Source organism: Eschrichtius robustus, chromosome 17, assembly GCF_028021215.1.
Source record: "Eschrichtius robustus isolate mEscRob2 chromosome 17, mEscRob2.pri, whole genome shotgun sequence".
In the NCBI taxonomy this organism is placed as follows: Eukaryota; Metazoa; Chordata; class Mammalia; order Artiodactyla; family Eschrichtiidae; genus Eschrichtius; species Eschrichtius robustus.
In genome coordinates this window covers 86,640,252-86,663,862 of record NC_090840.1, presented here as the reverse complement: position 1 = coordinate 86,663,862, position 23,611 = coordinate 86,640,252, and the positions used below count along the sequence as shown (strand labels likewise).

Here is a 23,611-nt window from a genome sequence, read left to right as displayed (position 1 = left end):
GACAGAGCAAAAAGAGAGAAAATCGTAGAGACACGGAGGACACAGGCCGTCCAGTTTAGCTGATAGATACATAGGGAGAACCTATAAGAATGGAGGAGAGCCAATATTTTAAGAGACAGTGGCTGATAACTTTCCAGAATCGAGGAAAAGTGAACTCTTTTCCAGGAAGTCCAACATGGTTTGAGTAGGTAAAATTACACCAAATCCACACCGACACGTAGGAAATGTCGACTGCACCGCACCGAAGGGGATCGGAAGACTCTCAGGAGCGATCTGACAGGCAACGTCGGCCGTGGTGCGGACCGCGGGGCTGGAGGGAGCGCTTCGGCATCACCTGGCCAGCAGCCGCCCCTCTCCGCCCGTCGCACCCTGGGACCCGGGTGACCCGGGCCGGGGGCGCCCCCCTTCGCCCGAAGCATCCCCGGACTCGCCAGGACAGCGCGAGAACCCCACACCCGCGTTGTGGGCGGAGCCAGCGCGACTATGCTCCCGACTCCCGGCATGCAGCGCACGCCCCCGGCGGGACTCCCGCTCCCGGCGTGCCGCGCGCCGGCGCATGTGCATGGGGCTCGCGGTGGCGTCCCCAGGCGGCGGGGGCCGTGCGGGGCGGGGGCGGGGCCGGAGGCGGGGGGTTGCGCTGGTGACGGGAGGACGCGCGGTCGCGGCGCACTGGGCCGGCAGCGGCGGCCGCGGAGGGCGCGCACCGAGCGGGCGGCGGCGGCGCGGGAGAGCCGCGAGCAGCTCACGCGCGGCGTGCGAGCTGGGATGAGGGGCTGTGGCCGCGCGGCCCGCGCGCAGCCTGCGGGTGAGAGCGCGGGCGGTGGGCGGCGCGGGCCGGGAAGATGGCGGAGAGGCCGGCGCTGTGGCCCCCGCCCGGCCTCGCGGAGGTCCCCGGCCCGGCCCACGAGGATACGGGTCCTTGGCGACTGAGGGGGCGGGCGGTGCCGCGGCCGGGCCGGGGAGGGGCGGGTTCTGTGTGTAGAGGTCCGGCTGGTGGGGGGGGGGGGGGCGCAGGGGCGCGAGGGGCCCAGGCCTCGCGGGGCCAGGGTGTGAGGTGGGTGTGGGGTCCGGCCTGTGGGTGGAGGTGGGTGAGAGTGTGTCCGGCCCGGGGTGCGGGCCGGTGAGTGTGCCCGGCCCTGGGGTGTGAGCGTGCCCGGCCTAGGGTGGGCGTGAGTGGAGTGCCGGGCCTGAGCGCGGGGTGTCGGCGTGGTTCGGGTGCGCAGTCGGGGAGGTGCGGGGCCGGGGAGTCGGGACGCGCGTGTCCGGGTGCGGGCCGTGGCCTCCGGCCCCGCCGATCTGGCCTCTGCAGGGAGGCGGGCTGGGGCGTCCCCGCCTTCCCTCCCGGTCGCCCTCCCGGAGCTGGAATTCCCTCGGTGGCCCCCCGGTTGCGGGATTGGTGTGGGTGGAGGCAGTGTTCCGCGCGAGGGCCGAGATAGAGGCAGGCTGTGCGCATCTTGGGGGTCAGGACGTCTTTTATTTTAAAACGTGCAGCTGGCGGCGAGGCCGCCGCAGCTGTGGGTGTGTTACATGCTGCTCCCACCAGCAGCTGCTGTGGGCGCTGCGCAGCCTTCAGCAGCAAAAATGCGGCGTCCCTCACCCGCTTCGGTGTCCTAGGGTTTAACCAAACCTCCTGTGACCTTTGCAGAAACCTACAGTTGCAAGGCTTCTTGTTCCTCCCCTGGTGCAGACAATAGGAGGTTTGTCTTTGAAGCCAGCGAGGGGAATTGCACCCTGTACATCCTGGGTGCCTCTGTAAACAGCAGGTGGTTCCCGGTCAGCGGCTCCCCTTTCACAGTGAGCAAGGTGTGTTTCTCCTCGTTGGGGGAGGGGAAGGAGATTTGATAGGGGTGAATGTAAAGCAAGGAGACTCATTCCGTAAAGCAGCTTGGCGCGGACTGTGTGCCCCGCGCGCTGGCTTGGGAATGAGCAGGGCCCTGGGTCTCCCTGCCTGCACTTTGTCTAGTCAGCTGTCTGGAGAGGCTGGAGAACAGCGGGGAGAAGAGGGCGGCTTCTGGAGCTAGACTGCTTGCCTTTGAGTCGTGACTCTTCTGTTTACTGGCTTTGTACTCTGCCTTTGGTTCCTCATGTGTAAAATGGGAACACCAATAATATTGGGCTCCCAGGGTGGTTGTGGGGACTCGGTGAATTCATTGTGCCTTGTACGTTGTCAGTGTTGAGAAAAGTCAGGAGTTGTTATCGCTGCCAAGATCTGGTTTCCAGGGTGCGCTCGCTGGGTCGGCAGTTTCGTCTTAGTTTAACACTAACTTGAGGTCTGTGGCTCTCTCTTCTTGCGCAAGCTGGGGTCATATTTGGAGAAGCAAGTCTTTATAAAGGTAAACGAGGAACAAATCTCATGTACTTAGATAAATTATCATATAGAACTGTTTTTAAAAATCTTTTTAGAAGAAGAAAGCTTCTAATGAACCACTCTAGAATCCTGCAGTACTTACCGTCCTGGGAGGTAGATAGGATTGTCGTTGACAGAAATGAGATGTCGAGCAGTTCTTGGGTAGTTCTCTACGTGAATTAAACTATCAAAACCATTCTTGTTATACTTTTTTCTTTTTAATTTAATTAATTAGTTAATTGGCTGCATTGGGTTTTCATTGCTGCACGCGGGCTTTCTCTAGTTGCTGAGAGCGGGGGCTACTCTTCGTTGCAGTGCGTGGGCCTCTCATTGCGGTGGCTTCTCTTGTTGCGGAGCACAGGCTCTAGGTGCGCGGGCTTCAGTAGTTGTGGCGCACGGGTTCAGTTGCTCCGCGGCATGTGGGATCTTCCCGGACCAGGGCTCAAACCTGTGTCCCCTACATTGGCAGGCGGATTCTTAACCACTGCGCCACCAGGGAAGCCCTGTTGTTATACTTCACAGTGTTATCCTTGTAACAGAAAAGATACTTTATTAACAAACTCTAAGTGACAGCGAGGGCATAAGCACCAGAAAATGAGGACTTGGCGTTATCAGTGCTGTAACATTCTGTCTTGCTAAGCTGTTGGAAGGAATAACTTAACTTGCTTCAGAACAAAGTGGAAAAATTCGTCGTGTTTCCCAAGGAGATGGTTCTCTTTCTCAGGTCTAAGGAAAGTATCTTAGGCTTACCCAAGATCACTTCATCTCATCCCCTTTATCTGTGTGACACTGAGACTAAGAGGGAACCCCCCACTTTAAGGAGAGTCTTTTGGCATTTGTGGAGTCTGAGGTGGAGAACATTTGACGTTCAGAGCGAATGGTAACGAAATAGCTTCTGTGAGCAAATTTTAAAATATCTAAAGATAGATTTAAAAATGTCCATCCCCGCCTTCCTTCCTGCATGTGTGCTGGTGTGGGCTGTCCTCGAACAATGTAGTAACAGTGAATTCAGTGTCTTGTTAAGCCTCCACCTGGTTCTTTGTCGCTTTTGAAAAAAAATGTCCGTGTAAAGATGAAAAAATGAAACACATGTTTCACCGTGAGAACATTCTCAGAGTGAAGTATCTGGTTTTACCAGCAAAATGCCTTTGCTGTGCCTGGTCGCTGACCCATGTGGCCATCTGTTGAGGGTCTCACACGCTCCCACTCAAAGTTGGCTTTGTGGGTGTCCTGTCTCAGGAGCTCAGCCTGGGTGTCGCAGTGCTGGGCCTGGCGACACCTGGCAGAGCGGAACTGGGCTGCCCTGCCTGGAGGTCTCTTCTCCTGTTACCCTTCTTGCTCCTCTGGTAAAGTCTGCACCCTCAGCTGTCGGCTGTCTCTGCTCCCTCCTATGCCTGCCTCACTGTGCCTCCCATCGGCCTCTGGGACTTGCCCTTGATGTTACCTGGCAGCTCTGCCCTGGTCCCCGAGGTCGTTTCTGACCCTGGCTGCTGTCCTGCAGCCACACTGTTTCACCCTGCTGAGAAGAACCTCCTCCCTTGGGCCTGCAGCCCTGGCTCACTCCTGCTTCCGCTGTGCTCACGCCTCAGCCTTCCCAACACTGCGCCAGACGAGGGTCTGTAAGCTACAGCCACTGACAGCTCCTTGGCCTGTCTTTGTAAATAAAGTTTTATTGCAACACAGCCACCCTGGTTTATTTTTGTATCATCTATGGCTTTTTTGGCAGACTTGACCAGTTGCAACAGAGACTTCATGGCCCACAACACCTAAACTGTTTACTATCTGGCCCATTTTCAGAAAAAGTTTGCTCTAGAAGTTCAGAGGGAGAAGGATTGCAGGGGGCTGCAGTGTGAGGGAAGGCTTCAAGGAAGAGGTGGTCTTTGAGCTGAACCTCAGTAGGAGGTGAGTGGGGGAAAGGGTTGAGGACATTGCAGCACTACAGACAGAAAGTGTTTCAGGTCTTGGGAGTAAAGGCAAGAAGGTGGCTCATGTGTGGTCTCTGGGGGTTAGAAGTTTGTGTAAGGAATAAGAGGAAATAAGGATTATAACGTGAAGATCTTTGAACTTAGGTGAAGGACTTTAGATTTCAGTTCTCTGGCTATAGGGAGCCACTTCAGGTCTGTGAGTAGGGGAAGTCCTGATAAAATGGTTTAGGAACATTTACCTGGCCGTGATGCGTAGGATGGGTTGGAGAAGGAAGAAATCAGGGAGTTTACTGGGCAGCTTTCTCTAGAAAGATTGCAGTAGCAACTCAGGTTTATTTCTAGCTCACATTTCATTTGCTTGAGGCTCTTTTCTGAGAGTCTTCATTGCTGGACTCGGGGACGTGCCCTTGTTTGGGACACGCTATTCTTTTTTTTTTTTTTTTTTAAATTTTATTTATTTATTTGTTTATTTGTGGCTGTGTTGGGTCTTCGTTTCTGTGCGAGGGCTTTCTCTAGTTGCGGCAAGTGGGGGCCACTCTTCATCGCGGTGCGCGGGCCTCTCACTATCGCGGCCTCTCTTGTTGCAGAGCACAGGCTCCAGACGCGCAGGCTCAGTAGTTGTGGCTCATGGGCCTAGTTGCTCCGCGGCATGTGGGATCTTCCCAGACCAGGGCTCGAGCCCGTGTCCCCTGCATTGGCAGGCAGATTCTCAACCACTGCGCCACCAGGGAAGCCCCTGGGACACGCTATTCTTATGGCAAGAGAGTGGCAGAGACTCAGCCTCTCTTTGAGCTTCAGCTTAGAACTGGAGACTCAAGTTCCGTGGCCAAAGCAGGTCACCTGGCCCAGCCCCGGGGGAGGAGATACGTCCCATGGCCAGGGGTAGGCTGTAGGATGGACAGCCCTCTTACAGGGAGGGTGGCCAAATAACTGGAGACAATGCTAGGACCACCCCAAGGGAGAAAGCGAGCCCATTTAGTGCTCCATCTGGGGTCCAAGCGCCAGCCGCACTTCTTCCCTTGGCCGCCTGTGCGGAAGCCCTGCAGGCTTCTCAGGCCTTGCCTCCTGCTTCACTTCCAGCCTTGGCCGTTCGGTGCTCTGGGACCGTCGTGTGCTAGGTTCTCGCCTGGAAGCTTGGCCTTCTGGGTCCTCCCCCAGCCACCGCATCCTGCTGTTCCATGTCTTGCTCGTCGTACCTTCCAAGTCGTTGATGACTCCCCCTTCCTCTGTCAGCAGGGCCAGCTGCCACGCGGGGCCCGGGCCCTGTCCCGTCCGCACTGTGGCTGTGCCTCCCGGCTGGACTCCCTCCCCTCTGTCTTCCACGCAGCTGCTCAGGGGGCGTGTGCAGAACAGTGTTCTTGTCCACGGGCGCTTCATCTGGAGACATTTTTGGTTGTCCCAGCTGGGAGCAGGTGCAGCCGGCAGCGAGTGTGTGGAGGCCGTCCCGTGGCACCCAGGACGCTCCGCGGCTGAGGAGCAGGCCCAGGGCATGTGTGCCAGTCGCGCTGCTGCCCTGCCCTCCTCCCCGGCTCCCCGTGCCCCCTGGACTGCTGTCCGTGGCCCAGCGTGCCCCGACTCGCATCCTGCTCTCTGGCGACACTGGCTGAGCACCACCAGGCCCAGCCTTGCTCCGCATTCTCTCCTCCCCTAAAACAAGCAGGGCTCGGGTGGCTCCTCAGCTCCGCTGGCCCTCGCTGGGGCCTGCCTGGGGCCCGATCTGCCCCCGTGCCGGGCAGGCTCTGCACAGCCTCCAGCTGTCTCCCTCTGCACGGGGCGTCCTCGAGGGCAGTGGACTCAGTGCCTCGTGGAGCATTTCCTTTGTGTCTTAACATCAGCAGGGATGGGCGCCTTTGGGTGGGAGTCACCGTCGTGCTTCCCAGGTTGACACGGCAGCGGCTGCTTCCAGCTACCTGAGGCCTCTCATCTCTTGCTTTCCTAAGTGTAAATGTTTTAATTCTCATAGATTCTTTTCATTTTTGCTCCCTAAAAGGTTAAAAAATTTTGTACTACGTAACATATTCAGGGTTTGAAGGCACAGAGGGTGCACAGTGTAGCTGTCTGTTGCCTCCTTCCCTTCTCTGCCCCCAGAAGCCTGGTCCCCTGGAGGCACCCACTGCGTCTCCTTCTAGAGATACTTTGTTGTAACTATGCACGCAAACATGTATATGTATTCTTTTCCCCTGCTCTTTTCTTTTAAAAAATTTTCTTAACCTCGCCTTTTTAACTAAATGTGTTTGGGTTTGGGAAGTCACTCCATATCAGTACATTTTCCAGTTCATTCTTTTTCATGACTACATCATGTCTGGCTGTGTGGAGGTGCTATAATTTATCTAACCAGCCCCTGCTGGTGAATATCGTACTTTGCGCAGTTAAAATCAGGCTGCAGGCACAGCATTGTGCACATGTGCCTGTGGGGCCCATCCCTAGAAGTAACATCTCTTTGTTTAAGCACTGTTGATTCTGTTAGTTCAGGTTTTGCTTTTGTTTCTTAATGTCTTTAACTCTGTACTTTCTTTGTTCATTTATTTCTCCCAGTTATCTGTCTGTATTTTAATTAGTATGGTCAGATTAAGTGAGTTTCTCAGTTGGAAATTGGCTCACCTTTCATGTGTTCTTATAGGTAGGAGTGACGAGGAAAACACATCCACACAAAAACCTGAACACAGAAGTTCACAGTAGCATCATTCATAATAGCCAAAAAGGGGAAACAGCCAAAATGTCCATCAACAGATGAATGGACAAAGTGTGTTCTATCCATACAGTGGAATATTATTTGGGAATAAAAAGAAAGGAAGTACTGATTCATGCTACAATGTGGATGAATCTTGGAACATTATGCTGAGTGAAAGAAGCCAGACACAAAGGTCTGGCTTTGTACGGTTCCACTGATATGAAGTGCCCCAAATAGGCAAATCCATAGAGACAGAAAGTAGATTAGTGGTTGCCAGGGGCTGGGAAATGACAGCTAAGGCGTATGGGGATTCTTTTTGGGTAATGAAAATATTCTAAAATTGACTGTGGTGAAGGCTGTGCATATCTGTGAATATACTAAAATATTCTAAAATTGTATGCTTTAAATGGGTAAATTGTATGGTATGTGAATTACATCTCAATAAAGCTGTTAAAAATAAGAGTGATTAGGATTTTTAAGAAGGGAGCGTTCCAAGGGGGGGCCCAAGGCCTTAGTGTTGACTCTGTCCTGGGCTTGTGGTGAGAAGTCCAGTGGGCAGCACGCTGACTCCCGGATCGGCCTTTGAGTTACTGGGTATAGTGGACACAGCACTGTTCCCACTGCAGGAGACTTGAGTTCAGCCTTGGCTCAGTCCCCGAGGAGTGTGGTCCATCACAGGTAAATCGGTCAAATCGCTTAACAGCCGAGCCTCGGCTCATATCTGCGGATTAGATTGTATCTGTCCCGTCTATTCTCAGGGTGTGTTGTGAGGCCGAAGTGTGACTGAATTTCAGAGGACTCTGTAAATTACTGAGTGTTATACGTGTATAGGGTTCTAAAAAAGTAATTTCAACACCAAGAGGCCAAGTCAGCAGAGCACGTTTTCTGTCCTCTTGCAGACTGGTTGACCCGAGTGTAGCCGGCTGCGTCGTGAACAGAACCATGCGTGGCCCCAGAGTGCTGGGCTCAGGCCTGGGAGCCCCTCGTCTGGCCCCCCCTACTCGAGCCTATTTGCCTCCTTGGCTGCACTCCTCTGTCTGTTCTGCCTCTTTATCTCGGTCCTTCCTGAAGTCCCTGGAGGCCCAGCACGAGCCAGAGATGTGGGTGCTTCCTTCATGGGTGGAGCGTCACAGGAGTGTCATCCTGAGACACTGCGGGTGGTTCTGCCACAGTCCCTTCAGCTGCTTCCTGGGACTTCTCTGGTGGCCAGCATGTGCCTCCTAGCCACTGGGATTGTGTGAAGCATGTACAGTACAGATTTCCCAGCCGACAGACTTCAGGTTGTTTGTGCATCCGATTGCACGTGTCGTGGCAGCTTCTGGACTCTGGATACTGTTTTTCTATTTAATTTTGGTGGTGTTGGCCTTTTATTTTGTATTCAGAATTCAGCCATGCTATGAGGATTCCTACTTCTTCCGACTCTGAGAAGCCCAAGAAGTAGCCTCTGGTTCCCAAAACCTGGGAGGGGGTAAACTGTGGGTCCCAGAGACCCTCATTTGCAGGGGTGTGCAGAAAGCCCAGTGGCCGACCGCCAAGGGACAGTGTGTGCCTTCCTGCCTGAGGCCGCTGGGGCCCAGGATGGTGTTGCTCGGGGGTGGAGCCTTCTCTGTTGGTTTGGCAGGATTTTTTTATTTTTATTTTTATTTTATATTATAGTTGATTTTCAACGTTTTGTTAGTTTCAGGTGTACAGCTGAGTGATTCAGTTATGCATCTACATATATCCATCATTATTATTTTTTAATATATTTATTTATTTATTTTTGGCTGCGTTGGGTCTTCATTGCTGCACGCGGGCTTTCTCTAGTTGCAGCGAGCGGGGGCTACTCTTTGCTGCGGTGCAAGGGCTTCTCATTGCGGTGGCTTCTCTTGTTGCGGAGCACAGGCTCTAGGCGCGCGGGCTCAGTAGTTGTGGCACGTGGGCTCAGTAGTTGTGGCTCGTGGGCTCTAGAGTGCAGGCTCAGTAGTAGTGGCGCATGGGCTTAGTTGCTCCACGGCATGTGGGATCTTCCCGGACCAGGGCTGGTTTGGCAGGATTTGATGTCTGCTTCTGTTTGCCAGGCCCACCCACGTCCATCCCATGCTCCTGGTCTCTTCTGTCACCTGCTATGTGCCAGCCATTCGCCAGTCAGTTGCCCAGAGATAGAGGTACACCAGGCTCCTGGTGGGGGACATGGTGGTGTGGATTCTGATAATCTCACGTGGACAACAGTCAGGGAGGAGAGTGTGGGGTCTCGGGGCTACCCCTAGGGTGGCCGCTAGCCTCGCCTTGGGGGTACAGAGTTTAGGTAGGCTTTCTCATCTAGAAAGGAGGGGTGTCTGACCAAGTCTTCGGGGGTGTTAACCAGGCAGAGGAACAGTGTGCCGCGGGTGGAGGTGGCGGGCATGAGCAGGGCACAGCACGGTGTGCATGAGCTCCCAGAGCACTTCGTGGCCGGAGTGTCCAGTGAAGCAGGGCCGGGCAGGGTGGGAGGTCAGCGAGGTAGCCGGCGAGCGTGTTGGTGAAGCTGAGGGCTGGGGCGGCCTCCTGAAGGGCACCACCCCTCGTCTCCAGTCCTGCCTGCCGTACCCGGGATGCAGATGAGCCCAGCGTGGGGTCCCCCATGGAGCACGAGAAATGACACCGGCCACATTAGCTACGTAGTCCTTAAAGAGTACTAATGTTAGGAATTTACGAACTGGAGTTGACATGAGCTTGGTATGTGGAGGCCCCGTGGGTACTGGGAGAAGCTGGGCCCTGATGCTTGGCGACCCTGCCGGCCTCCTCCTGAGTGTGAGACACGTGGGTGGTCGGCGGCTCCAACGTGAGGGGTGTGAGCTCTACTGGCGGCAGCATCGTTGCACTTGGATCAGGTGGTCGAGCCTCTCTGGTCATCTGGTCATTGATTTCGTGAGGTGCGGGGCTGGTGATGCAGGGGTGAGGCCCTTGCCTCCGGAAGCTTAGAGTTCAGTGCAGGGAACAGACGTGCAGTTGACAACTGTGGTGCTTTTATTTATTTATTTATTTGGCTGCGCCGGGTCTTTATTGCCGCATGCAGGATCTTTAGTTGTGGCATGCGAACTCTGAGTTGTGGCAACTCTTCCATTGGTCTGTGTGTGTGTGCTTATTATGCCTGTACTACCTTGTCTTGAATACTGTGGTTGTATAGTAAGTTTCCAAGGCAGAAAGTGTGAGGCCTCCACTTTGTGCTTCTTTTTCAAGATTGTTTTGGCTTTTCTGGGTCCCATGAATTTCATATTCAGCCTATCAATTTCTGCAAAAATAAGGTCAATTTTGATAAGGATCTGCTGAATCTGTAGATTAATTTGGAAAGGTTTGCCATCTTAAGGTTAAGATGAACATTCCAGGACTTCCCTGGTGGCGTAGTGGTTGGGAATACGCCTGCCAATGCAGGGGACACAGCTTCAAGCCCTGGTCCGGGAGGATCCCACATGCTGCGGAGGCTGTGTGCCACAACTACTGAGCCTGTGCTCTAGAGCCTGCGAGCCACAACCTCTGAGCCCAAGTGCCACAACTACTGAAGCCTGTGCACCTAGAGCCCATGCTCCACAACAAGAGAAGCCACCACAGTGAGAAGCCTGCTCACCGCAACAAAGGGTAGCTCCCGCTCACTGCAACTAGAGAAAGCTGCACGCAGCAAAGGAGACCCAACACAGCCAAAAAAAAAAAAAGATGAACGTTCCATGAACGTGGGATATCTTGCCATTAGGCCTTCTTTAATTTCCTTCAACAATGTTTTATAGTTTTCAGTGTACTTGCACTTGTTTTGTTAAACGTATTACTAAATATTTTATTCTTTTCAATATTATTATAAATGGAATTGTTTTCCTGATTTCATTTTCAGGCTTTTTATTGCTAATGAGTGTCTTTTAAAACTTCTTCCTTTTTTCTATTTGAACAAAAGTTCAAAATTTAAAAGGTATTAGAGTGCAGAGTGAAAAGTTTCTCCCACCCTTACCCTTTGGCCATCCAGGTTCCTCCCTGGAGGTGGCTGGCTACCTTAGAGTGTTGTTTGTCCTAACAGGGATATTCAGTACATGTATAAGCAAATTCATGTGCGTGCTCTCTTTTTCCCCATTGGGTTGATAGTTCTAAGTGAGCAATAAAAATTATACCCTTCAAAACTTTTAGTGCATTCATAAAAAATTCTTTCTGGAAAAAGTGGGGAGTGAACAAATGTAACTTCTATTCCATCTTCTAGTTTTTGTCAGTTTTCAGGGACCAAGAACTCACTAGCTTTTTTGAATTCTGAGATGAGGCTTAAGAAGCGGCTACAACACGATTTCCCTGACGCACCTGGCTGGCCTGCTCAGCTTGCTCAGTGGCCAGGCCGTCGCCTTGTCTAAGAAGTTGTTACTGTCCATCAGGTCTAGGAAAGGTACTTTGAAGCTACCTGATGCCTGTTACCATTGTTGTGACCTGGTGTGTATGTTCCAGGTGCTGTTCTGAACCCCCTCTGTGTCTTCTGTAATTTATGCCTCTGAACAGTCCATCTGGTGCGTGTTCTTGGTCCCGCCTAATAGATGAGGACCCTGAAGCCAGAAGGGCCTTGCTCAGGTCACATGGCTGGGGCAGCATCAGGGTGCAAGGCCTTTCCCTCTTAGCCTCAGAGTACACTTGTCTTATGTCATGTGGCCTCCCTGACTTCAGGGTGTAGGCATGCTTTTATTGACACTTCTGTGTGCCGCACTGTTCTCGGCGCTGGGACATAGCAGTGAAGAGGACAGGCCAGTCCTCGCCCTCACAGAGTGACAGAAACTGACTTCTTCCGTATGTCAGGAGGTGTCAGTGCTGCAGAGAAACAGGGGAGGAGGGCCAGGGAGATTGGGACGTGGGGTGCAAGTCTCAGTAGGGGGTTACGTGGGCCTCGTTCACAAAGACGATGAGTCTGAGCAGAGTTAGAGCAGATGAAGTAGGTAAACTTCTGTGGGGAGGAGGGTTCCAGTCAGAGGAACAGCCAGCACAAGGCCCAGGAGTTGGAGCGAGTGTGTTGTGCTTGAGGGACGGCCAAGGGGCCCCGGGGGGCGGCTGGGCCTGAGAGTGTGTGGTGCCAGCGGGAGGGGCTGAGAGCAGGAGCGGGTACGCAGAGGAGGAGGGGGCCTGTGGGGAGTTCGGGGCAGAGGAGTAACACCGTCTGATCGGTCTTCAGTAGCATCCCACTGGCCACTACTCAACAGACCTGGGGGGGAGGGAGGAGGTGAGGAGGCTGGTTAGGAGGTGACTGCGGCAACCTAGGTGAGACGGGTAGTGGTTCAGCCACAGTGGTAACAGGCGTGGTGATAGGACTTAGAATCTGGAAATATATATATATTTGTTTGTTTGTTTATCTTTGTCTGCATTGTTTCTTTGCACGCGGGCTTTCTCTAGTTGCAGCGCGTGGGGACTACTCTTCGTCGCGGTGCTCAGGCTTCTCATTGCGGTGGCTTCTCTCGTTGCGGAGCTCAGCCTCTAGGCGCGCAGACTTCAGTAGTTGTGGCACACAGGCTCAGTAGTTGTGGCTCACGGGCCCACTTGCTCCGCGGCATGTGGCATCTTCCTGGACCAGGGCTCGAGCCCGTGTCCCCCGCATTGGCAGGCGGATTCTTAACCACTGTGCCACCAGGGAAGTTCTGGAAATATATTTTTTTATTCTTAATTTTTTTTCTTCATTTTCCTTTATCTTCTTTGTCGAGGTTCTGGACCTATTTTGAGGCTAACCGTTAAGATTTCCTGATGGAATTGCAGGGGGCAGCTCAGGAGTTTGGGTGTGCTGCATTCGAGAGTCTGAAATCACTGGGAGCTGGCGGTCAGAGAGGAGCGGGCGGGCGTGGAGATGCCATGCAGGTGTTGAGCCTGGGGAGCCCTGGTGGGGTGGGTGAGGGTGGAGCAGGTGGGGGGATACTGGGGAGGGGGGGTGATCCTGGTGGGTGGTGGGGAGGGGGGGGTGTGGTCTTTGGTACCCTGAGCTGTTAGGTCATAGAAGCAAGGACAAGGAACTGCCTTTGGGCCCAGGTCATGGTCATTGGTGATCTGGAAGAGCAGATTCGGGGGTTCATGTGTGTGTGTGGCGGGGAGCGAAAGCATGTTTGGAGTGGTTTATGAGAAAATGGACTGAAGAAATTGGAAGTGGTGAGTACAAGACACCTCTTTCAAGGATGTTTGCTGCAAAGGGGCAGTGGAAGGTTATTTATTCATGTCTTTTAAGATGCAGGAAATGACAGTTTATGTGCTGATGGGACTGCCCCCTTAGAGAGGAAGAAATGATGTAGGAGGGAGATTTCCCGGAGGTTGGGAGGTTGTGGTGCAAGTGGGGTGGCAGGAGGGCCAGGGTGTGTGCCGGTCCATGGCGGGCCTGTGGACATCCTCCTCTGATGCTTCTTAGAGTAGAAAACGGTTCTCTGTTGAGAATAGGGAGATGGGAGGAGATGGCTGGAGGTTGGGGAGAGAAGGTGTAAAAGGGCCTGAGGAGGTTGAGATGACCAGGCGGAAGGGGAGGCTGGGTACAGTGCTCTGTGGGGCGATGGGCCGTTTCCATTTTCTTCTTTATCCTTCTGAGTGAATGAACCCCAGGGGTGTGGGGATTATTATTCAGAGCGGGAGCGGGACGGGGAAGGGGAGGCCTGGTGAGCAATCCCGGTGGAGGCCTGGCAGCGGTGGGGCTATGAGGAGGCTGGAGGGAGGTGGGTAGGAAAGAGCCCGGCAGCAGCCCAGGCCCAGGTGAGGAGGTCGACCTGCTGCAAGCCTCTCTCATCAGCCGCTTGCAGCCAAGGCTGGAACCGCCAGGCCAGAGGTCCATTCAGTCCCATGCGGCGCCACCTCTGGGGTGGAATTGGGACAGTCCGCTTCACCGTTGCATCAGAGCCACGGACTTTCTGCCCTGTCCGGTCGCTGGCTCTCACCTTGGACAGCGAGGTTGTTTTATAATTTAAATAGTATCATGTTGCTCCCCTGCTTAAAATCCTTTAGTGGCTCTTACACTTAGGACAGAATTTAAAATCTTAATGCTCTTTTTGAGGCCTTGTGACTCTGCAGTCACCTTTCAGTCCGTGGTGCCCGGGGCGCCAGATGGTGTCATAGGGCCCTGCTTCCTCCTCTTGGAGGCTTCAGCGTCAGCGATTCCTCCTCAGAGCTGGTTTCGCAACCAGTTTAATGTAGGTCCTTCCTGCTGTTCTTCCTCTTAGACCTTATCCTCTTAGAGCGCTTACCAGAGCTGACGATTGTGTACTCACTTGCACTTGTTCACTATCTCTTTCTTCTGTAGAGTGTGCAGACAGAGGCTGTCAGTTTTGTTCATCACTGTCTAGCAGAGCGAAGCACGATACTGGCACATAAGCACAAAATAGATATTTTTGGAATGAGTTAATGAATGCATAAGTGGGAAAAATAAATAGTGGGAGAAATTTTAATAAGATCCATCAGGAATGCAAGAGATATTACCAGCCACTGCCATACATAATTTAAAATTTAAAGTTATTTGAATGATAGAAATTAGTGTCACAGCGTTCAGAGGTGAGAGTGCCCAATGGGGTGGGTGACACTAAGCACTGCTTCTTAATGGGTGGATGGCCTGGTTGGAAAGGGAGGAGCGGGGAGCCCACAAGTGGGGAACAAGCACCAGGTGGAGTGGGGCTTGGCAGGTGGGAGGCGTAACTGAGGAACAATTAGCAATATGTTTTTATTGGAACAGAGTAGGAGTGGGAAGTGAGTCTGGACCAAGATGTTAAGGTGGGCATGCTCGTACAGCTGTGCTGTCCAGGACCACGGCGACCACTAGCCACGTATGGCTATCGAGCGCCGAAATGTGGCTCGTGGGACTGAACGTTGAATGTTGTTTAGTCTTTTTTTTTTTCCTTTTTGGCTGTGACGCCCAGCATGCAGGATTTTAGTTCCCTGACCAGGGATCTAACCAGAGCCCCCTGCAGTGGAAGGCGCGGAGTCTTAACGACAGGACTGCCAGGGAAGTCCCGAATGTTATTTAATCTTAATTAATTTAAGTTTAAGTAGCCACAGTAGCAAGTGGCAACTGTTTTTTTTTTTTGTTTTTTTTTTTTATGTGGGATCTTCCCGGACCAGGGCTCGAACCCGTGTCCCCTGCATTAGCAGGTGGATTCTTAACCACTGCGCCACCAGGGAAGCCCGGCAACTGTTTTTGAACAGCATAGTTCCAGAAGATGCTAGTATAAGAAGTGTCCCTTTATTTGGGGGGCACTGTTGAATGTTTATCACGATGAAAGTGAGCTGACGTTGGCTGTCCTTTTGGGAGATTCTTGAATCTGACAGTGGGGGTGAGATGCGTTGGGGGAGGGAAGGCTGAAAGCATGGAGAGTCTTCTGTTACTTAACCAGAGGCCGGCATGAGAGGCCGTGAGGCTGTGAGAGCAGGTGGCTGGTGGCCAATGCCAAGCTTCATGGATGGGATGGGCAGTGGTGGGGACGTGGGCCAGGGGTGGGCACAGGAGCACCCCACACCTTCGAGCCTGGGGGCCAGGCCAGTGTGGTGCTGCGGACAGAAGTGGGTGCACTGCAAGTGCATGGGGTGGTTGGGAAAGCCATCTGCCGGAGAGTTCCATTGGGAACACTCTCCAGGGCAGGCCTGCCTGGCATTTGTAAAGTGAGGCGGACCTGACATTTGGGGGAGAGGTGGTCGGCAGAGACTTGGGACTTAGTTACAGAGAGGTTGTAGTGGGAACTGTGGGAACAGAACCAGGATTTCAAAGGATAGGGTGTAGAGGGAAAAGAGCCTCGCGGTGTCCCACAGTTGGAGGGCATTTGAGCAGTGGCGCTCGAGAGGCAGTGGGGGAAGGAGTGAGAGAAGCAGGTTAGGGGTGGGGGTGGGGGCCGTGAGCTGTGACTCTGGGTGGGTGGGGCACTTCAGCCAGAGGATTTGTCAGAAGATTGTTTGGAATCCTCTGATCTCTTGGTTTAGACCCCATGAAATAGTCTAAAAAATGTCCTCCATTTAGACTCTTGAACTTTGACTTAGAGGTAATCCTTGTCTCTCCGCACTGAGATCCTGGGGCTGGTGATGGAAAAAGAAGCCCTTGTTAGTCTCAAAGATATTTTGTTGTGATTAAGACAGGACTCAATGGAAATACAAAGTTGAACCACGTGAAATTGCAGTTTTTGTAGGTAAAAGCTGTCAAAAAAATGACCATTTCGTATGATTTCATGTATAAAGAAAGCATTCTTCAGATGAGCAGCTTCACAGCACACATAGGGGGTTATCTGGTCGTTTTCCTCCCAGCCTTCACTGTGTTGATCTAGTAATGCTCATCGCACTTGAATTGTCCGGGTCAGCGTCTTGCTAGTGATCTAGATAGCTACACTTTTGTCTCCTTTCCTTCCTTGACAAATGTATGAAGTATTAATTACTCTTCATGTTGGATTCCCTGGGAAGCAGACTCCAAGATGGAGATTTGTAGGAAGTTTACTGGGGAGCACTTGTGGGGGGTGTGAAGTGTGAGGGACTGGACAGAGGACAAGTGGGAGTGTGACCCCTTAACACTATTGAGCCTTCCAATCCGTGAACCTGATACACTGCTCTGTAAATTTACACCTTGTACAACGCCTTTCCTCAGTACTTTGTAGCACTCAGTGTACATATTTTGCTGAATTTATCCCTGATATTTACTAAATATTAATATTTACTCAATATTCGGGACTTCCCCGGCGGTCCAGTGGCTAAGACTCCACGCTTCCACTGCAGGGGGCACGGGTTCGATCCCTGGTCAGGGAACTAAGATCCTGCATGCTGCATGGCAAAAAAAAAAAAAAAAAAAAATTTACCCAGTATTAAATGTTAATATTTAAGTTTTTTTGTATATCCAATAATTTTCCCTGTGAATAAAGATAGTTTTATTTCTTCCTTTCAAATCTTAATGCCTTTTATTTCTTTTTCTTGCCTTTTGCACTGCCTGGGCCCTCCAATAAAATGTCATACAAAAGTGGTGAGAGTGGGTGTCCTTTCCTTGTTATTGATCATAGGGAGAAAGCATTCAGGGTTTTACTACTTATGGTATTCTGTATATAACTATAGGTTTTGTATATATCCCCTTTATCAAGTTGAGAAAGTTTTATTCTATTCTTACTTTACTTTGAATTTTATTAAGAATGAATGGTAGATTTTGTTAAATGCTTTTTCTGCCGCTACTGTAATGATCATATATATTTTTTCTTATTTAATTGGTTAATTACACTGATTAATTTTTTAAAAATATTTATTTATTTATTTGGCTGTGCTGGGTCTTAGTCGCGGGATGCGGGATCTTTTTAGTTGCGGCCTGTGGGACCTTTTTGTGGCATGTGGGATCTAGTTCCCTGACCAGGGATTGAACCCGGGCCCCCTGCATTGGGAGTGCGGAGTCTTAATCACTGGACCACCAGGGAAGTCCCTACAATGATTAATTTTTGAATGTTAAAACAACCTTGCAATCCTGGGATAAACCCCACTTGGGTATGGTGTGTTATCCTTTATAGCTGGATTCAATTTGCTAACATTTTTTTTTTAATTTTAAGGATATTTAAATCTATGGTCATGAGGGCTATTGGTCTGTAGATTTTTGGTAATGTCTTTGTCTGATTTTGATATCAGTGTAATATTGGCTTCATTAAATGGGTTGAGAAATGCTTCTAGAAAGTGGAAGTGGAGGAATTTGTATAGAAATGTTATTTTTCTTGGATGTTTGGTACAATTTATCAGTGAAAACATCTTGGCCTGGAGTTTTCTTTGTGGGAAGGTTTTTTTAAAAAATTAATTAGTTAATTAATTAATTTACTTTTGGCTGCACTGGGTCTTCATTGCTGCTCACGGGCTTTCTCTAGTTGTGGCGAGCGGGGACTACTCTTCATTGTGGTGCGCGTGCTTCTCATTGCGGTGGCTTCTCTTGTTGCAGAGCACGGGCTCTAGGCACGTGGGCTTCAGTAGTTGTGGCACGCGGGCTCAGTAGTTGTGGCTCGCGGGCTCTAGAGCGCAGGCTCAGTAGTTGTGGCGCACGGGCTTAGTTGCTCCGCGGCATGTGGGATCCTCCCGGACCAGGGCTGGCACCTGTGTCCCCTGCATTGGCAGGCAGATTCTTATCTACTGCTCCACCAGGGAAGTCCCAGAAAGTTTAGCTAAATTTTTAATACTATTTTGTGGGATGTCTATCTGCCCCAACAGGTATTTGTCAGGAAAACATTGTTTTTTTCCTGCAGTACTTCAGCATTTGTTGTTGTTGCTGCATCTGTATTGAAGTGTCGCTTTGTACGTGTGCCATGAAAACTGCCTTCCCTCATTCACCCTTTGTGTGGAACTGAGCCGATCACAGGCGAAAAAACAGGCCGGCCGCAGCTTGTTTGGACTTGTCTGAGTTTAGCAAATCCTTGGCATCAGGGAGCCTCTAACAGGGCATAGAGCCTTTGATGTGCCTTGCAGCAGAAACAATTTTCAGTATTTTCCAAATAACACTTGTAATATATTCTATAAAGAGCAACTGTTCACATATTTCTCACTCAACACTGGTAACCCATCCTGAAAATCAGACATTCTACTTGAAAACAGAGTCTATTTTTCTTCATGTTAAATGGGAAAATTTATTAACTCATTAATTATCAATCAATTTCCTAAAACATCTTTGAAACCCTGTTAAAAGACCTTCATATAAGAAATAGGCTATCATGTTAGAACGTAAAAAAGGGTTTCCCTGTTTTCCAGACAAGTGATGCAAATTACTTGCTGTTGCTTTTCCTGTGGTAACGCCTAGAGCCTCTGCGACTCAGCAGCAGGTGCCCTGGTGACACTTTTTTTTTTTTTAATTTTTATTGGCGCATACTTGCTTTACAATGTTGTGTTAGTTTCTGTTGTACAGCAAAGTGAATCAGCTATACATATACATATAGCCCCTTTTTTTTTTGGATTTCCTTCTCATTTAGGTCACCACAGAGTATTGAGTTCCCTGTGCTATACAGTAAGTTCTCATTAGTTATCTATTTTATACATAGTATCAATGTGTATATTTTCAGAGATGCACGCAGCATGCTTCTCCCAATTGAATTTCAAATCCAACCTGAGGTTTTTTCCCTGCATGTTGTTTTGAGGAAATTGTTGATTTAGTTTTTTGACATAAATACAAATTTTACCCCTTTAATAACCAAAACTGAAATACATATTAGAATAATTATATGATTTATGAACTTAAAAAAATTTTTTATTGAAGTATAGTTGATTTACAGTGTGTAAATTTCTGCTGTACAGCCAAATGAGTCAGTTGTACATGTATATGTATTATATATATAGTCTATGAACTTTTAAACTATCAAAAACCAAAAGATATTCTACCAAAAAATGTTAACCAGGATGATTTCCATGGGGAAATACAAATACGCCTGTATTTGTAATGTGGTTAATGTTAAGAGATGATGAGGTTAAGAAGTTATTTCTTCTGTATTTTGAAATAATTTGTATCGTGGAAATGAAATTTAAATTAATTTAAAAAATGTCTGGACTCCAACTCCAATTTTTCATGCTGAAGATAATTTTTTAAGGAAAGCTTACTGGTTTTCAGGTAAGGATGGCAGATTGAACACATGTATACACTTTCACTGTCTCCCAAACTCTCTCCCATTCTGCTAAATGAACAGGAAAGTGATGTTTAAAAAAGTCAAACTCACAAGGCTGAGTAAAGTGAGAGGGAGACAATAGCAATAAAGTTTTGGAAGCTGGGAGGCAGATGGATACGTCATAACTGACGTAGCAGATCTGAGAACGCCAGGTTCGGTGCTGGCAGTGAGGAGAGCTGAGAACTAATCCTGTTTGCACCACAGAATCATCAAAAGTCTCAAAATTTAGAGGCACCAGGGACCTTAAGGAAGTCAAAGAGAGAACCACAATGATGAGCAGGAAACACGGGGCTAACAGGAAGGGTCAGGAAGATTGGAGAGAGACCGAATGGAATCTCCAGAAACAAATGACAGTTGGAATTTAAAAACTAACCCACAGGCTAAATATTAGGTTATAAGCAGTTGAAGAGAGGCTTTGCGAACGAGCTGAAAGGAGTTTAATAAGAACAACAAAGAGTTAATGGAATGGAAAGTATGATGGAGAAGGTGATTGAGGGGTAGAGGACAGAGTGCAAGAGTTTCAGATACGTTTGATTCCAGCCCCAAAAGCGAAAATAGAATGGAGAAGAGACAATGTTGGAAGAGCTGTTGGCTGGAACTAATGACAGATGTGATGGTGGAAAAATCGTTTATTTCAAACAGGATAAATAATGTCCGTGTTGAGAAACGTCACAGCAACGCTCCAAAACACCGAAGACCAAGACAACGTTTAAAGCAACCAGAAGTAAGAGCTCTTCCAGGGTGCTGACGGGTCCTGACTGCCGCTCCTCAGTGATCACGGCGCCAGGAGGACGGTGGGAGCGGCCTGAGACACTGGCCTCCTGCAGGGTAGTCTCCCAGAGCAGGGTGGAATGCTGTTTTCAGAGAAACAAAGAATCATCAGAGAAAGCATGACTTGCAAAATGGAATGGTTAACAAATGATAAATATGTTTGCATGAAATAATTATACTTTTTAGGGTTCAGAGAGAGACTACACAGCAACAGCAGGGGTGCCAGATGAAGCAGAACCCAGATTTGGGGTGGGAGAACAGAGAAGAGTACTGAAGTCTGGGAACCCTGTCGAAGGGGCTCGACACTCTGCAGCTCTCCGGACAGATGGACGGCTCGGACAGATGGAAAGCCCTCGCAGGGCTTTCAGAGAGAAAGAGACAGAGAATTGAGCAGCCGAATGACTTTGCACTTCTCAGTAGCGGTTCTGGAGTCTAGAGGTCTGGGAAGCAGTAAGTTCAGAATCCGACGGAAGGTGACCTCCAGGGTGGTGCTCTGCCCACTGACGCCCCTGTCCTCCCCGTCCTGGCAACGACCAGGATGCTCTTTACCGTGTGCGGTGAAGGGCGGCCCCTGGCGACGGCGGCGCCCAGCGGCGGAGCGTGCCTCTGAGCGTGTTCCTCGCGCCCGCGCGTTTCCACTGTTCTCCGTGGCGGTTGCCGCCCCCGCCGTTCGGGAGCCTTCAGCATCACGGCACCTGCATTGCAGGCGACGTTAGGAGTGCTAGGGGCCAGGGCCGGTTTCTTCCTGTGCTGCTCCCTCACCCCAGAGGCGGGAACAGCTCGAGCCGCCCAGGTGACCTGATTGCCAGTTTCTCCCTTGTTTCCTTTACATGCTCCCACCCCTTTCCCGGTACTGCTGCTGATTCTTCACTCACATTTGCTGGTATTTTGGAGGTTTGGGGTTGGTGTGGTAGGAACGGGGAGAGAAAAGTAACTTTATATTTTGCGTGAGGAACCAGGTGTTAAGCGAGGTGGGAGAGAGGGACCCAGGGCGGTGCTGTGGGTACCACGTGAGACGGGAACAGGGCGGGACAGTGCCAGTGGGCTGGGCAGGTGGCGATGGGGAGGGTGGGTTCTGGGAGAGGCTGCAGTACTTGGCATCTTCCTAGGATAACTGGCCGCCTTAGAAATAGGAGACTGGAAAGCTCAGCTAAGGAAATGACGGTGGGTGGAGCAGCACAGGCCTGATGTAATCAAGACTCTCAGGTGCCCGCAGCACTCCTTGAGTTGGTCGTTTGATGTCTTTGGTCAGTTTGGGGACATTCTTGGCCGTCATCTCTTCGCATATTGCTTCTGGCCATGGGAACACGCGTGGCGCCCCTTCTCACGGTTTCCGTGTGTCTGTCTCTTCGGTTTTTCCACCCTTTTCCTCTCTGTAGCTGCGGTTGGACCATCTATTGGCTCTTTTCCCAGCTCCCCGAGCTGCGTCTGCAGTGTCCATCTGTCCATGAACCCAACGGTGGAGTTCTCAGTTTCAGTTTTTGTGTTTTGCATGTGAGCCCTTTCTGTGGATTCCACTTCTTTGGTCTTGTCATCTGTTTTCATGAATCCATCGGTCACGGATATTTAAAGTTAACGCCTTGTTGCAGAAGTCCCAGCGGCACCGTGGGCCCGGCCCAGATGGACCCCTAGGGTGCTGCCGGCTATGCTGCCACTCGCTGCCTGCCTGCCCGCCGCCTCAGCCAGATGCCCAGGCTCAGCACCTTCCCCCCGCCCCCCAGGTCCCCAGAGTAGGCTCCCTTCCCCCAGGGTCAGCCGGGGCCTTGGCCCCTTGGGTCCTGGCTGCTGTGTAGCATTTCCTTGCCTCCAAGTAGATTTCTTTAAACCTTTTTTCTAGATTTAGTTTTCTGGTTGTCCTCAGCATGAGCTTTGCCTGCTGAATGCTCTTCCATCATTGGATGGAGAGTGTCAGGTGGGCATCTTAAAACAGAGATGCATGTGACCACTCAGGTCTTCTCACCTGTGATGCCCCTGAAGTAGTGCCCGCTGAGGCAGAGAAGACCATGTGACCGGTGGTGCAGAGGACTTGGGTCAGCGGGCGCCGAGGGGCCTGGTGGTGTGTCGCAGCCCTGCAGCCTCTGTGGATTCCGCCAGCTGCCTGGTCCCTTGCTCCCTCCTCGAGGCTTTTGCCGTGGGAGTTGCAGCCCCTGTCTCGAGCCCTGCCTGCCCCAGCGCAGGGGCTTGGCCACGTGATTTGTGCTGATGCAGGGTGGTCCCGGAGCCTGTGTGTGTCATGACAATGTCCTGCCCGAGAGGCTGAGTTCCAAGCCTCATTCTGGGAAGACCGTGCTGCTCGTGGCCTTCATATGGAACAAGCAGAGGCAACACTGCTTAAGATCTGGGTTGTTGGTCCCTGTGCTGGACGTGGCCCCGACTGGTCTTCACAGTGTGGAACTGCTGCCCTTTACGTGTGGGCCAGAGTGGGAGCTGGTGCCTCGGTCCCAGTGGTGAAGGGCGGTGACTGCAGGAGGTCTGTCTAGCCCACGTTGCACTTACGACTTTTACAACTAATGCAATTTAAATGCTTCACATTTTGAATTATTCTATTAGCAAATGCTCCTGACAGTTGAACCCTGGCAGCTATCACATCATCCAGAATAAACCCTTCTTTTATAACTGGCCAAACTCTCCTGTCCCATGTCTGCATGACCCTGGCGGTCTCGCCTCAGGCAGGGGGGCCTTGCAGAGCTTCATGGGGTCACAGCCTCGCAAGGGGCTCTCTGGTCGCCCACGTGGTGCTGTTGTCTTGGTCACTGCAGGTCAGGATTCAGCGTGAGCTCAGAGCTGGGCAGAGCTGAGCATCCCTGGGACACTCATGGGGGAGGCAGCGCTCAAGCCAGTGCCACGGGCTGGGCAGGCTTCCTGGGGGCTCCCACCCTTCCTTGAGTTTGGAGCCTGTGCTTGGACGGTAAAGGGTGTGGGTGCAAATCGCTGACCATCCCTGGGCAGTAGGGCTTCACGTGGTCGGCGCCTGCCCACCTCCCAGAGGGACACGTGGAGGCTGGTGTGCGCAGGGCGGTGCGGGTGCTGGGGAAGGTCCACGGGGACTGGACGCCGGAGGAGGTTCGGCCTCAAGTGGCAGCCACGGCGTGGCCCAGGAGCCGTGGGGTGCATGTGAGCCCCGAAGGGTGAGCGCCCTGTGGACGTGTAGGATGGGCAGAGAGGCGCTTCACACCTGCTTTTGGTTATTAGAGGAGAAAGGAGGAGGTTAAAAAAAAAAAAAAAAAGAATCCTAAGACTTGAGGTGAGCATTCCAAATGCTGGTGGCACTTAGGACAGACTCGGGAGGAAGCCCGTGGGGCACCATGGAGGTCCTCCCAGG

The 23,611-nt window shown here is 51.3% G+C and overlaps 1 protein-coding gene across 7 annotated transcripts in view; it reads left to right on the top strand.

The window, feature by feature from the left end:
• Positions 1–716: 716 nt before the first annotated feature.
• ARHGAP39 (Rho GTPase activating protein 39) overlaps positions 717–23,611 on the top strand; it is an 82,428-nt gene continuing 59,533 nt past the window's right edge. For 6 of the 7 annotated variants that reach the window (XR_011070817.1, XR_011070818.1, XM_068526102.1 and 3 more), the window contains exon 1: positions 717–805. The gene's annotated coding sequence lies outside the window, so the exon portion shown is untranslated. The remainder of the gene's footprint in view (positions 806–23,611) is intronic. The other variant, XM_068526103.1, reaches the window with a different exon arrangement.